Source organism: Rhinolophus sinicus, chromosome 17 (assembly GCF_057876585.1).
Source record: "Rhinolophus sinicus isolate RSI-liver-muscle chromosome 17, RSI-T2T, whole genome shotgun sequence".
Classification (NCBI taxonomy): Eukaryota; Metazoa; Chordata; class Mammalia; order Chiroptera; family Rhinolophidae; genus Rhinolophus; species Rhinolophus sinicus.
This window is the reverse complement of record NC_142517.1, coordinates 109,628,341-109,642,223: the sequence shown is the minus strand read 5'-3', so window position 1 is coordinate 109,642,223 and position 13,883 is coordinate 109,628,341. Positions and strand designations below refer to the sequence as shown.

The 13,883-nt window shown below is 50.4% G+C and overlaps 1 protein-coding gene across 10 annotated transcripts in view; it reads right to left on the bottom strand.

Moving 5' to 3' along the window:
* IQSEC1 (IQ motif and Sec7 domain ArfGEF 1) overlaps positions 1–13,883 on the bottom strand; it is a 486,955-nt gene that overhangs the window by 172,826 nt on the left and 300,246 nt on the right. The window lies entirely within an intron of this gene.

Here is a 13,883-nt window from a genome sequence, read left to right as displayed (position 1 = left end):
CTTTCCTGTATTTTCTTATTCATATTTTGATCTTTTCTACTTAAGAAAGACCCTTTAACATTCCTTGTAATACTGGTGATGAACTTCTTTAGCCTTTTCTTGTCTGGGAAGCTCTTTATCTCTCATTTGATTATAAATGACAGCTTTGCTGGGTAGAGTAATCTTGGTTGTAGGACCTTGCCTTTCATCACTTTGAATATTTCCTGCCAATCCCATCTGGCCTGCAAAGTTTGTGTTGAGAAATCAGCTGATAGTCTTATGGGAGCTCCCTTGTAGGTAACTAACTGCTTTTCTCTTGCTACTTTTAAGGTTCTCTGTGTTTAACTTTTGGCATTTTAATTATGATGTATCTTGTTGTGGGCCTGTTTGGGTTTATCTTGTTTGGGACTCTTTGGGGAAGAGCTTAGATTTAGTTAACAAGTTCTTTAATTTAGATTTGCCACCCCTTCTTTCACACTGGGTGTATTGATTCAGTTTTGTTAGAAGAAAGGTAAAAACACTGTGTGCGGGTTGCAGGCATGTGGCTTCTGTCCTTCCATACATCCTGGGGCAGGTACTGACATCACCCCCACCTTGCAGAAGAGTGAGCTGGCTCAGAGAGCAGAAAGGGCTTGTGCCCAGTCACAGCCAAGTGACGGTCCCTGTGCATTGTCCTTGAGTGCAGGCCAGACTGGATTGGGGAGTGGTCGGGTAAGAGGGAAAGGAAGGGGGACCGGATTTGCAAAGCTAATGGGAAGACCACAGTTCTTCCCATTGAGGGCTGCAGTCGGGCCTGAAGCCTTAGAGGGGGAGGCAAAGCTCTTGGGGATCCCCTACCCTTAGATCTGGGGGTGTGGTGGTCTCTGGATTAATGGGGAGCCTTAATCCTCCTGCTCCATTCATGAGAGGAAGGAGCTATAGAGGAAAGAAGCTCAGCCTGAAGGCTATAGTGTGGGGGCTTCTACTTCAGGGACAGCAAGATGCTGTCACAATATGCTCCATTCCCTACACATCTGGCCTCCACTTGGGACATGGAGCATTCTCTCAGCAGATGGCTGCAGCTCTGGCAGGAGGCCTTTGGTGTCCTAGCCCCATGGGCAGGCAGAGGCTGCAGTAGCATCACGGACAGTCTGCCCTTGGCTAGCTGGGCAGGGCTGAGCCTTGGGGTGCAGGGCCAAGTGGAGGGATGGAGGGGTAGCATGCTCACTGAGCATAAGAGTGGGAGTCCGTCCCAGGCTCTCACTTCCCCCCACCCCAACAGAATACCAAGCTAGATGCTGCCCTGCTCCTTCCTGGCTGTCCCATAGGCATCTCCCTGCACCAGCAGCCCGCACAGTGGGGGGCCTTCTCAGTGGAGGCACTGCCACCCATCCAGACCTTCAAGCCACACCCTTGGGGACCAGGGTCTGCAATGCTTTCAATGCCTTCCTTGCCACCACTGGCCCCTATCCTGAGGCCGCCCCTCAGTGGCACCCCAGTCATTCTGCTCCGTCAGCTGCTGTAGCCTCCCCACAAGACCGCCTCCGGCTTTTACCATCAGGCCCCCACCTGGCCTGGGCTGGCGCAGGGTGCTCTCTGGATGAAAGGAAGAGATGGAAAACACACTTCAAGCTGAAGGAGACAACACTGGACATCCCTCACCCACCCAACAGATACTGAGGGCTGCTGTGTGTCTGGACTGTCACCAAGGCCTGGCTCAGGTGCCACTTCTTCTGTGTAGCACCCAGGGTCTCTGGCCCTCAGGTGACTCAGAGATAGTTGTAGAGCAGCTACTGTCTCCATGCACTACTCCAGGCCTGGGCACACAGTGGTGCACAGTGAGGGTGCAGGCTGGTAACAGTCTGGTGGGAAAGCTAGGACTGCAGGGGCAAAGGCTGGGAGGGAGGTACCCGCTGGACATATCGAACATGTAAGGAGGGGCTGTGGCTAGAAGGAGGGTCCAGGCCCTTGCCCAGAGACCATATACCCTGCTGTGTGTGAATGCCAGTGAGATAGACGTGGCCCTGGACAGGGGGTAAGCAGGCCTGCCATCGCCCAGCCTGACTCCATGGCCTGGCTTTTCACTGATGGGAAGCCTTGGGAAGGGCCCCACCTTCTCGGGGGCTCAGTTCTGCCTGGACCTGGGGCTCCCTGGCAAGGACACCGGTCTCAGGCCTGATGATCAGTCTTGAGGGCATGGCTAAAGACATGAAAGGACAGGAAAGGATAAGGACAGGAAAGAGGTAAAGCCACAGCTCAGCCAGACTCAAGAAGGCTGCTGGGAGGGAGGGCTACTGCACGTGGCCCTGGATTGGCAGATGCCTCGCCCCTAGATTCCAGGAGGAGGGGGCAGCCCTGAGAACAGGAGGAAGAGCACTCAAAGGGAACACATCACGGAGCCCAGAACACAGTCCCAAACCCAGACCACGGGGTCTGAATCCTACTTCAGCCCAGGGTGCCCTTGAGAGGAGCTCCCTGTCTCCCAGAGCCTGTCTCCTCTTCTACATACGGGTCTCTGAGCCCTGCTCTGCCTAAGGGGTGCTCTGTAAACTGGGAAGTACAGTGGACAAGTGTGAGGGTGCTGTTTGTTCCAGCTGTAGGATCCCAGAAACCCTGTCCTTGCTGAGAAATTACTTTCACTTGAACACGGCATACGCTGCCTTCGGTCATCTCTGTGTCCTCCACTTCGTCTCAGGGGCTGGGAATAGCCCATTTTACAGATGGGGACATAGCAGGTGCAGCCAGCAGCACAGACGTGCTTGCCCACAATCCTGTCTCCACCTCTCCCCACTTCTCCTCCCCAGGGTGGCTCAGCACAGCCTGGAAGGATTTCCCCTCCCTGAGGTGCTGGGAAGAAGGATGTGCGGTCAATCTGAAATAGATGATGAATTTCTTAGGTAACACACTTTGCTCCAGGCAACTTTTTTCTCTTCAATATATACCACTGGGAAAAGAGGAAAGATGAAATAGCAAGGAGAAGGGTTCTTGTTTATAGGTCCCAGTTGGTAAAGAAATTGGGAGTTATGGCAGCCTGGGTGGGGGGTAGGCTGCTGGATTCGAGCGTCAGGGGTCCTATGGAGTTACCCAGACACAATCAGCGGTAACCCCTTTCCTTGTGGCTACACAGCAAAGCCCCTGCCACTCAAAGTCAGTCAATATTTGCAGGCTCTGTGCTGGGGCCAGGGGCCAGCTGCCCGGCCAAGGGCTGGCCTAGAGGGAAGCCACCGGCACTGCCTATGACTGAGCTGAGGCTGCCCTCTAACTCCAAGCATTCGCAGTGGGCTGTCTCCTGCCTCAGTGTACCACCCCTCTCCAACAAACACACACATCGGAAGCCCCTCCTAAATTCCCAGTGCAGTGGTTCAAATAAGGCTGATGCCATCTTCCGAGTTCCAGGGGTGCCCAAGTGACAGAGGCTGACCAATGGGCCATGGAGATGGTTTCAGGAATGGCATGAACCCCAGGGCTGACCTGCGGGATGTGAGGGTTCTCAGGAGGCCAGAGCCCCACATAGGGACATGGCCGGGGGTAAGGCAAACAGGAGATGGTGGTGAGGGTGTCAGGTCCCCTGATCCAGCCGTACTGAAGCCCAACCGCTGGGCCGTTCACTGACAGCTACCATTAAAACCCCTCTGACTGGAGTTTCTGTCCTTCACAACCCAAACACTTCTGATTAATACACCCTCAGCCGCAGGTGGCTTCTTCCCCTTCTCATTTGTCCCTGTTTCTTCAGTCCCATCACATCCCCAAGCCTATCCCCGTGCAGTGAGAATCCAGGGAGGAAGAGACGAGAACAATATTTACAGGTTACAGATCCCCCATGTGCTTTGTTACCTCACGGCCCCCCTGCGAAGTTGAAATTATTGGCCCCATTTTAGGGAAAAGGAATCTGGGGTTAAGTCATCAGCCTCAAGTCAAACCACCACCAGATGGCAGATAAGGGGTTCCACCTGGGCAGCTTCTTGCAGGGCGGCTGGGCCCTGAAACAGGGGAAGGACTGGAAAAGACCCTGATTACCCCAGGACCTTGGCCTCCACCTCTTCTGGGCCCAGCCTCCCAGGGGGCTCCTCCACGGTACCCCAATCACTCAGCAGCCCTAGAGGTGGTCAGGGACTGAAGCCCAAAAATGGGGGATCTGAGGGACTCAGAAGGTATCTACAGCCATCCCTCCTGGTCTAGGTGAAAATACAGGAAGGTGAAGCCAGTGCCGCTCTCTTATTTGATAATGAAGAACAAATGTAGGAAAATGCTCCATGTTATCTTGGGGCCAGCAGGTGCTGTGACATTCGGGCTACAAATTCCAGGGAGATTTGTGGTCATTAAAAATGCGAAACGTCCCTTATTAACCATTCCCAACCGATGCTGAGGACTGTTTTAATGGAGGAATGAGGCCAAAGAAGCCAATAAAATAACTTGCAATTGGCCACGCTCCAACCAGCCGCCTGCAGAGCTTTGGGGGCCACTCTGATGGAACCCTTTCATAAATAGGAACTTCGTCCATCTGAGGGCAGACCAGTACACCAGGGTCCAATAAGATTGAGCGTTGAAACTTGGGGAAGATGACAGATTAGGTAAACGCTATGTTTACTGCATCCCAGGATTACACCAAAATTACAACTAAATTATAGAACAAGCAAGCTCACGATTCATCTGAAGTCTAGCTGAACAGAACCACGATAGCTAAAGATATAAAGAACAGGCCATGTCAAGACTGGTAGGAGTGGTGGAGACATGATACAGGCTGTCCCTAAACCCACAGGGAGAGGGCGAACGCCAGAGGGAAGCCTCGGTGGTGAGGGTCCCCCTGAAGAGGGAGGGGGCCCCTCAGCCCCACGTCGGGCTCCCCAGTCTGGGGGTCCTATGCTGGGAAAAGGAGTTCCCATGGCATCTGGCAGTAAAAATCAGCAAGAACTCTGTCTGCCCTTCCTGGTGGGGCACAAGGTGGCTGGAAACCCAGACTCCCACTTGTAGAGCCAGCACATGAACTCGCTCGCTGACAGGCACCCACCCGCCTGGTCTCTGGCAGAGGGAGTGGCAGCTTGGGAGGCTCAGGGTCATGCAAGAAAGGACTGAACTGAGTGCCTTTGATGTAGGAACTGGAGGGAGGAGAGTCATTGTTTTCCCTGTGTGGAACCTGACACACATTTGGCTTATGCGATGGCGCCATTTTTTCAGGGTCAAACCCTCCCCCAAAAGGCAAGTCTGGGAACACATTGGTCTCGTGAAATCCATGTGGGCGCACCCACTGCCCAACGTCAAATTATACTACAAGGCTATAGTAATCAAAACAGTATAGTGTTGGCATAAAAACAGACACATAGATCAATGGAACAGAATAGAGAACCCAGAAATAAATCCATATGGCCTATATGGTCATTTAATCCAAGACAAAGGAAGCAAGAACTTACATTGGTGTAAAAATACTCTATTCAATAAATGGTGCTGGGAAACCTGGACAGACACATGCAAAAAAATGAAACTGGACCACCTCCTTACGCCATATACAACAATAAATTCAAAATTAATTAAAGACTTAAATGTAAGATCAGAAACCATAAAACTCCTAGAAGAAAATACAGGAAGTAAATTTGCAGACATTACCCTTAGTAATATTTTTACTGATATATTCCCTCGGTCAAGGGAAGCAAAAGGAAAAGTAAATAATTGGGACTACATCAAACTAAAAAGTTTTTTCACAGCAAAGGAAACCATCGACAAACAAAAAGACAACCTACTGAATGGGAGAAGATATTTGCCAATGGTACATCTGATAAGGGGTTAATATCCAAAACGTATAAAATAACTCTACAACTCAACACCAAAAAAAAAACAAAAAACCCAATTAAAAAATGGGCAGAGGACCTGAAGAGACATTTCTCCAAAGATGACATACAAATGGCAAACAGACACATGAAAAAGATGCTCAACATGACTAATCATCAGAGAAATGCAAATAAAAACCACAATGAGATACCTCCTCACTCTAGTCAGAATGGCTGTCATCAAAAAATCAACAATCAAGTGTTGGCGAGGCTGTGGAGAAAAGGGAGCCCTCATGTAGTGTAAGTGGGATTGTAAACTGGTGTAGCCACTATGGAAAGCAGTAGAAGGTTCCTAAAAAAATTAAAAATAGAACGACCTTATGACCCAGCAATTCCACTCCTAGATATCTATCCAAAGAAATCCAAAACACTAATAAGAAAAAAATATATGCACCCTTGTGTTTGTTTATTGCCAAGATATGGAAACAACTGAAATGCCCATCAATAGACAATCGGATAAAGAAATTGTGATACATTTATGCAATGGAGGCACATTTGTACCCTACCAGACAAAAGAATGAAATCTTACCATTTGCAATAACATGGATGGACCTAGAGAATATTATGCTCATTGAAATAAGTCAGACTGAGAGACAAACACCATATGATCTCACTTATATGTGGAATCTAAAGAACAGAATAAATGAGTGAACAAAACAGAAATAGACTCATAGATACAGAGAACAAAGTGATGGTTGGGGGATGAGGGAGAAGGTGACAGGATTAGAAATTACAAATTGATAGTCACAAAATAGTCATGGGGATGTGAAATACAGTATGGGGGATATAATAAAAAATGTTGCAAAGATCATGTAAGGTGCCAGATAAATACTGGATATATCGTGGTGGGGGGTCACTTCATAGATTGCGTAGTTGCCTGACCACTGCACTGTACACCTGAAGCTGAAGTAGAATCATAATGTCAACTATAATTAAATATATATTTAAATTATACATATATGTAATTATAAATATACATATGTCTACATTGGGGGTGCAAAAAAATGTATCCAAGTGGACACTGGTCAGCGTTGCTCAAGCAGTAGTTCTCTGTAATCAGAAGTGTCTGGACGCTGATGGAACCACTTTGAGCCCCTCTTGTAATTGCAGAAGTCAAACGTGACTTGTATTCATCTTTTGTTATTGGTATATAGTATTACAATTTTAACACAGTTTTCCTTTCTTAAAATGATTGTACATATGTATTCACAGGATATGGAGTACAGCATAGGGAATATAGTCGATGGAACTGTAACAGCTGTATACAATGTGAGAGGGGTAGTAGACTTGGGAGAAGAGGTTATCACTTTGCGAGGGGTGTAAGTGTCTAATCATTATGTTGTTTTGTACGCCTGAAACTAATGTTAAAAAACAACACAAATCATCAAACATGACTGGAGATGGGGGAGACTCGGGATATTTCCAGGTCCAGTTTCTTAGAGCCCTGGTGTCCCCAGCTCATTCTCAGGAATTGGATAAACAGAGAAGGGAATGTCAGCACCCTTCAGCTGGCTCTGTCCAGTGAGTCTGGCCCTGAGACCTGAGCTGACACAGCCCCCAGGCTGGCATTGACCCCTGTCCCGCCCCACCAGCCTATTCCGGATGGATCTCCTGCTGGCCTTGACCCCTGCCCTGCCCCACCGGCCTGTCCCGGATCTCCTGCAATCTGTGATGAGCCAATTTGCCAAAGGCCAACTCACTGAATAGTCAATTTGCAGGATGACAGACTCATCAGATATACTTGCTACCCTTACCCTTCTAGTTTTAGTTGGCTGTTTTTCATTTTTGTCTTCACATGGCATTTGAAGGAATGTTCAGTTTATAGCTGGGCGAGAGGCAGAGAATGGGGGCTGGAGGGCCGGGCAGAACGAGCTGAGTGCAGCTCTGGGCAGAGGCTGGGGGCAGGGAGCGGACAGTCAGGAGGCACAGGGCGACAGGCAGGCCCAGCAGAGGGGTCCTGGGTGGGTTGGGCCCTGGCTCTGGCGAGAGCTCTGGGGAACGGACGAGACGCTGCTGCAGCGTCTGAAACTCATCACTGGGGGCCAACCAGGCCCCAGCTGGCAGCAAAAGGGGCTGATGCTGGCTTTCTTATAGAAGGAAGCTGGTCCCAGTGCCCCCGGTGGGGTTCAGCCTTAGGGACAACAGGTCAGGGAGGGGAGGACAGTGGAGGCTTGTGCCCGCAGAGGCCTCCTACGGAAGGACTGAGACTGGGGGTCAGGATCCCTGGCCTTCCTGTCCCAGTCACCAGAGGTCTAGCCTATTATGTTGTTCTGTACATAACACCTGCTTCCAGCTTTCTTAATTAAATTTTTATTTTGAGATAACTGTAGATTCGCTTGTAGTTGTTAAAAGTAATAAAGAGACCCGTCTATACAGGTCTGTCTACCCCATTTTCCCCGATGGTTACATCTTGCCCTCCATGACAGGAGGCTTTGAATGGTGATGGCTCTTGGCAGAGCTCTGAATGTGTCAGTCTGACCTTCCCTCGACTGTAAGAAGAGCTGGTACATTCCTGGAAAACTCAGTGTGTATTAAAATCATAGGAAAGGAGTGAGATCCCAGGCTCAGATAACTACACATGGATTTTCACTCCTATGAGTATCTAGCAAGACATTCGCATGTCCTGGCATCAGGCCTGTGTCCCACAATGCAAGGTGTTAGCGCCCCTGGCCCTTGCCAGTCAGAAACCTCTGCTTGACACCCCCCAGCCCAGAATGTCTGCTCACATATCCACTGGCCCCAGAGGAGACAGGGTGGCCCTGCTGAAAGCCCTCAGCACACACCCCTTGCTCCCCAACTGGCAGCTCCACCTGTGTCTGTGTCCCCATGGGCAGCGGCCACTGTTCCCCAGGCTCCAGCACAGGACCAGTGCCCAGAAGGCGCTAATAAACGTGCTCAACAGAATTGATGTGGACAGAGAGTCAGCCAAGGTGACAATGGCGAGGCTGCAAAAAACAGGCCTCTGGGAGGCCTGGTGGAACCTTATTCTTGGGACACTCCAGGACCAGCCCTGACGGGCTCCCCTCTCCTACCATGGCTTTGCTTCCTTTCTGGAGACCCCATTGCAAGCAATGGGTTATGGCTTCCCATCAGAGGGACAATGTCCCCTCCTTCAAGGCCAGCTGGTCACCAAGTCCCTCAGACTGAGATTCTCATTGGCTCAAATCCAGAACGGTAAAGCAGTGACGGGACAGACATGCCTGTGTACCTAAGTGGCTGGGTGGTGCAGGCGCTTCCATTATAAGGCACACATGTGAATGTGCAGGGCCACTCCAGAGGGACCGCAGACACTGCACACAGCAGTGGCCTTTGGGCAGTGGCACGGAGTGGGACAGGGAGGGAGGGAGGCAACTTTGCACTGCACACAGACATTTTTATACCATGTGGATAAATTATCTCTCAAATATATGAATAAATAAAGAACAACAAAAAAAGATGGAAGCAGGTGTCACTTGTGTGATTGAATTTCTCTGAGCATCTGCTGCATGCTAAGGACCCCAAAGGACCGAACTTCCTGGGTTACTTGTGCCCCGGAGGACTGCGTTCTGGGTGGGGGGGTCCAGAGCTCCCCTTTCTCCCTCCCCCTGCCCTGGGATAGGAACTCCGACAAAGGCATTGTCGGGTGCCCACTGCTGCAGAGCCAACACCAGGGGTCCTCAGGGACTAGTGGTCCATCAGACATGGGGGAGGCTGAATGGTGTCATTCACACCTGCCTTTGTTCAGGGAAAGGTAAATGACATGAGATGCCACGTCACACCATGAGGAATGTTATTATAAAAAACATCCAAACCACAAAACGGCCATTGTTGGTGAGGATGTGGAGAAATAGAAACCCTTGTGCTCTGATGGTGGGAATGTAAAGTGGTACAGCTGCTGTGGAAAACAGTAGGGAGGTTCCTCACAAAAGTAAATATAGAATTACCATATGATCCAACAATCCCACTTCTGGGTAGACATCCAAATGAATTGAAAGCAGGGTCTCAAAGAAATACTTGCACACCCATGTTCACAGCGTGATTCACAACAGCCAAGAGGTGAAGGTAACCCAGTGTCCACGGGCAGGTTAATGGATGGGCAACATGTGGTCCATCCGCACAATGGACTATTACTCAGCCTTGAAAAGGAAGTAAATGCTGACACACGCTACGACATGGGTGAACCTTAGGACATTATGCTTGAGTGAAATAAGCCAGTCACACAGGACAAATACTGTGTGATTCCACCCTACTAAGAACCCTCTGTGGCTCCCACCCTACCTAGAAGCCTCCATGGTTCCCATCCCCACTCACAACCGTCCATGGCTCCCCATCGCCCACTGCCCTCAGGGAGAACTTCCTCCTAGCAGTCCAGAAGGCCCCTGCCTTGGGTCGTGTTCACCCCTCCAGTCCCATCTCTTACTTCCCTCACATTTGGGCTCAGGCCAGACACAATTACTTTCAGCAAAAGCCTTCAGTATTGCAGCATTACAGCTGGGCTTGGGGCTGGAGTGGCTGAGTTCAAGTCCAGCCTTTACCCCTCACTGGGTGTTGCCTGGTGGCAAGTTATTCAGCGACTCAGTTGCATCATCTAAACAATGGGGATCATTAACAGCTCCACCTTCCAGAGTCACTATGAAGGTCAAATAAACTAATGCTTGCAAAGCACTTGGATCTGAGGCCTGACATTTGCACACCTGGAGTGCTCTTCCCGCCATGACCTTTTATGTACATGCATGCTATAGTCTGTGGTGACCCTCCCAGTCTTGGTTCTCTTTCTGTCCTGGCCCTTGGCACTTGGCATTGACACTGTCTGTTCACGTCTGTCTCCCCCACTGGCCTGCAGGCTCCCAGAAGTCAGAAACGATTTCTTACTCAGCTCTGCTTAGGGCCTTACTGCTTAGAGCAATGCCCAGCACAGGATGCATAATTCATTCATTCAACAAGATTTTACTGAGCAATTACCATATGCCCAGTGCTTTGCTATGTGCTAGAGACAGCAACAGCTAACACACTGTTAGCCCTTCTGCCCTGGTACGGCTGACATTCTAGTGCCTAAGATGGACCAATTGAGCAACAATTTAGGGCACAGTGGTGGGCCAGACAGGGAGGGTGCTGGGCAGAGAAAGGGTGAGACTATGTCAGGATGAAATCTGCAAGCTAGATTTGTTGGTTAGAGCAAAGCCCTGGAGGGATGGAGAAAGGTGCCATGAAGTTTCAGGCAGTGTGAGTGAATGAATGAGCAAGTGTTTGAGGGAGGCAGGAGACTGCTCTGCCTCAGCCCGCACCCCAACAGCTCTGTATTTCGTACTCAATGCAAATTTCCTGTAGCCCAACTTCAGCACCAAGTAGCCAGCTGTGCCATGCCCAGTTAAAACAGTGCTTACCACGCTAAGTGTAGCTACAGTTAGAAGGGGGCTGACCTTAATTACGACACCATTAATTAAGCTGTCAGTACAGTAATGATCTCGGTTGTTAGGAAGTTTGATTAAGGAACTGATTCTTGGAGGCCTCATGATTTCCCCTCATTTCACTAATAGATCTTCTCAGATTTTCATTGTCATCCTTTATCTTAATTCACTATGCCACCTCTGTAGGTGACCCATCTCCCTCTCAACAACAGCGTCTAGATTCTGTAACATCACCTTAGGACCCACACCAGGGTATCCAGAGGGTGGAGGGGGAATAACTGCAGACAGAGAGGCAGGAAAGGGGTGGGGAGGGCCTGCTGGCAGGGCTCTTCCTGGTTCTGCCAGGCATGGGAACACCAGAGCAAGTCTGCCCAGCTCTGGCACGTGGCACACTGGGGGGGGGGGGATATTATTGCCAAGTGAATAGCAGGAAGCAGCCCTGTTGAGACAGGATAGTTAGTATGTTAGCTAGGTAGACTGGCGGGGGGGGGAGGGGGGGGGCCCTGGTGGAATAAACAAAAAGCAGCCATATTCTGAAACTCCAGGCCCTGGATTGTCTCCTTCACTCCAGGACAGAGACATGAGAATATGCCTTGAGGTTAATAGATAATCTCAAATCCCTTCTGGCCGGACAAAGGAGCAGATCTGATAGATGGAATGGGTTGGTTGTTAATCCCTTCAGGATGGACAAGCAGGACAAACCTGATAGATAAATTTAATAAGAAGGCTCCAGCCCCTTTCCCCAAGCAGGCAGGGGAAGGTATAAAAGAGCTGTTGCCTCCGTCACGGGCACCCCCATTCGGGACCCCCTCCTGCTCGGGAGCTGCAACCTCTTCTCCTGCCTCTAATAAACTATCCTGTTTTTAAAACTTTTTGCCTCTCCTGGTCCGTGTTTCCATTCTTCGGCTTCACGAGACATGATCCCGGCCCGCACCCAGAAACCGCCGGCAGATCCAACATCACCTACATCATCTAGGGACGCACAAGAAAATACTCCTACTTCAGCATGACCCCAATTAAGGTCTTACCCCTCTGTGCGCCTCAGTTTCTTCCTCAGTAAAGTGAGATGAGTAACATCCCGTGGTGTTGAGAACCAGTGAGGTCACCAGGCACGAGAAGGCTCTGAAGCCAAACAGTGTGACCCTGACGTGGGCTATGCTGACACTGGCTTCACTTCCCGGCTGCCGTGCCAGTTAGACACTGGGGATACCAGCTTCCCGGCCAGGGCCGTGTTACAGTCCTGATCACCAGGTGCTGGGCAAGCTCTGGGCTTGGGGTAGGCCCCACCCCGGCTCTGGGTGAGGACAGAATGGTGAGCAAGCACTCACTCACAAGGGCCCCTGTGCAACCACACGCAAGGCCTTCTGTACATCTCAAAATCTTTCTATAAAAATAGGAGCAATTGCTCCTCTCCCGTCACCCCCTCCCTGGTCTCTTTGCGATCGCTGGTGTATATAGGTTTGGTGGCAGCACGTAGAGGGATGGCCTGGATGCCACAATGCCAGGTTGTGGGAGCCTAAAAGTTGGAAAAGCGTGAAAAGACCCACAGGAATGGGAGGCAGGGAGTATGGAGCCCCTGATAGGCCTGCCCTCCTCACCAGCCCAGCCCCTCTCCCAGGCAAGTGGGCAAGAAAAGTTTAGTCCATGGGAGGGAACCTGCCAGGGGCCATGTGTTAGGCTGCACGTTACCGAGCACCCAGCAGATCTGTGTTGGTGCTGCAAGGGCACTGAAAGCCGTATGGCATGGTAGCCATGTCCCTAGAACTATCATGATCTGACACTCTTGGGCAGAGCAGCCATGGGAAGTAGCTGCGCCCATGAACAACAACCACATTAAAATCACATGGACAACTAACAAGATCCTGATGCTTGAGCCCTCCCCCAGGCCCGTAAACCAGAATCTTGGGGGTGGGACCCAGGGATGGATATCTTTAAAAATTCTCCTCAAGTGATTTTAGTGGCAAGCCTGGGCTAAAACCCCCACCCGCAGGATAGTACACTCCAAGTTTCCAGGGGAATTTTGCTGAGCTTCAGTTTCCCCTTCTCTAAAATGAGAATCTTAGTGCCACCCAGATAAGGGTATTGTAAGGATTTGATCACTGAACATCGGTACACACCGAAGATTGTCACATTTTCCCCTAATGATATCTTCCCTCCCCCAGGGTTTGACAACCCATGAGAGTTGAGACTTTCTCTGACATCAGGCTCCAGGGCCCAGGCAAAGATAGCAGGAAGAAGATGGCTGCCTTCGGAGGACCTATTCCCAGAGGTGGTGGCAGAAGAGCCACATTGGGTAAGGTTTTAATATTTGTTTCCAAAAACAGTCAGGGCCTTGTCACAAGGAGTGAGAACTCCACGTACTCTGTTCACATCCACAAACCAACCTCCCTGTGGGCTTTTCCACTAAAAGAGCAGCAACATCACAGCAAACCAGACACAGGCCCCTCCATCACCCACAGGCTCCCGCGTGGGCCTGCTGATGCAGCTATCTACTTTCCTTCACGCTCCATTAGCAAGACAGCTGTCCCCAGATGGAGGGTAGTGGCTACTGTTTAATTAGGGGTTCCACAGGCCCTTGTCATGGTACAGGGGGCTGCAAGACTTGGAGTGGCCCCCCACTTGTCTCCCTACATGTTGCTCCAGGCCTCCTCTTCCTAGTCCTGGGAACTGAGCCCAGCCCAAGAGGGCCCAGCTCTGCTCTAACTGCCAAGGCCTG